The 1,486-nt window shown below is 38.1% G+C and overlaps 1 long non-coding RNA gene across 1 annotated transcript; it reads right to left on the minus strand.

Moving 5' to 3' along the window:
* Positions 1-289: 289 nt before the first annotated feature.
* LOC125204293 (uncharacterized) lies at positions 290-937 on the minus strand. Its single transcript, XR_007173534.2, has 3 exons — positions 842-937; positions 539-763; positions 290-379 (listed from the first exon to the last, which is right to left on the minus strand). It is a non-coding gene; the product is annotated as an uncharacterized LOC125204293 (long non-coding RNA).
* Between the last annotated feature and the right edge of the window lie 549 nt (positions 938-1,486).

Here is a 1,486-nt window from a genome sequence, read left to right on the forward strand (position 1 = left end):
GTCGATGGGAATATTAGGTGTTCTTATTTAATCACCAAAATACTAAAAATAAAATACCAATAAATACTCTAAACCAAATATTTGGGCTTATCTTTTTACCTCCCATGTTTCTAGCTTTTATTCCTTTTTGGTTGACCGATTTTGAGAAGCCAAAATATAAATTAATTATTCTTCTACTACAGTCAAATTCTTAGTCAAAATACATTCCCTCTCCTAAATCCACGTCTCCACCTTGCTCCCACTACCAAAAATCTCTCAACAAACCAATCAAATCTCTATATTATACATCTCCTCCCACAATCTCAGCAGTCCGTCGTCCCTGCAGTTTTCTTCCCTTTCAGTGAAGGTAATTTCTTCCCCTCCCATTGAATTCGAAAATCTGCATATTGGTCGATTCCATAATCAAAATTCTCGAAATCACAGTGTGGAGGAGAAACGCAACGAGTTGTGATTTTTTTTTCAATATCTTCTCTTCTGCAAGTTCTGCTTCTTCCGCGAAGTGGGAAGGAGAAATCAAGAGAGTGTGACTTTTCAATACCTTCTGCTTGTGCAAATTTTCTTCTCTTCAAAGGTATATCCTTAATCGCTGAAATCCTCCACATCATGGTCACATATATTTCACAGTAGATCACAGCCCGGAAAAGTTTTGGAATTTAATTCCTTGAAACTTGTTGAATGATAATCTTTTTCCTCCTAAAGCTTCGATCTTTAAGGCTTTAGAAGCCGTCTCCTGTTTCTTTTCAATTTCAATTAAATCATGTGTCTGCCCATTTAATAATTGCAATCAATCAATTAGAATTTTGAGATAAAAGTTTGGATTGGGAAAAGGGGAGAGACCTACTGTTGGGAGTAGCGGTGCCGCGACGGAGGAGCTGACCGCCGGGATCGGTGGCGGACAGTGGCGGTGACGGAGAGGCCGTGACTGCAGCAGCGACGAAGGCTGTTGCAGCGTCGATTTTTGGAACGAGAGATGAGAGTCCTTTGGTTACTTCTGTTTTTGTGAGAAAGAGGGAGGGAGCTATGACGGATAGGAATTATGCCTCTGTGAATTAATTTGGGAGATAATTTGGGATTGTTCCTGCATTGTGAATTGTTAGGAGAATTTCAGAGAGAAGTTTGAGAATGGGGGAGATGGAGATAGAGATAGAGATAGAGATAGAGACGAGAGGAAGATATAGGCGTGGCTAAATGGCAGAGGATATATACATGTGATGATTTGGGAGATGTACTACTTTTTTTTTTTTTTTTCCTTTTCTTTAGTTGATAAAAGTGTTAAGTTGGGAGTATACTAAAATATATACATGAGTTTGATAGGGAGTACAGACGTGAGTATGGCTGGGAGTAATATATATTAAATGACTAATGCTATTCTTTTCCTTAATTCTTGTTTAATAGAGTTGACCGATTAGTGTTGGGTTAGTTTATCTCATTAAGTAAAATTTATGTGAATCGCTTGGCCTATTTTTAGTAATAACCGAGACTTGTA

This window comes from Salvia hispanica, chromosome 2 (assembly GCF_029641045.1).
Source record: "Salvia hispanica isolate PSC_SH4W2 chromosome 2, Shi_PSC_v1, whole genome shotgun sequence".
Taxonomy (NCBI): Eukaryota; Viridiplantae; Streptophyta; class Magnoliopsida; order Lamiales; family Lamiaceae; genus Salvia; species Salvia hispanica.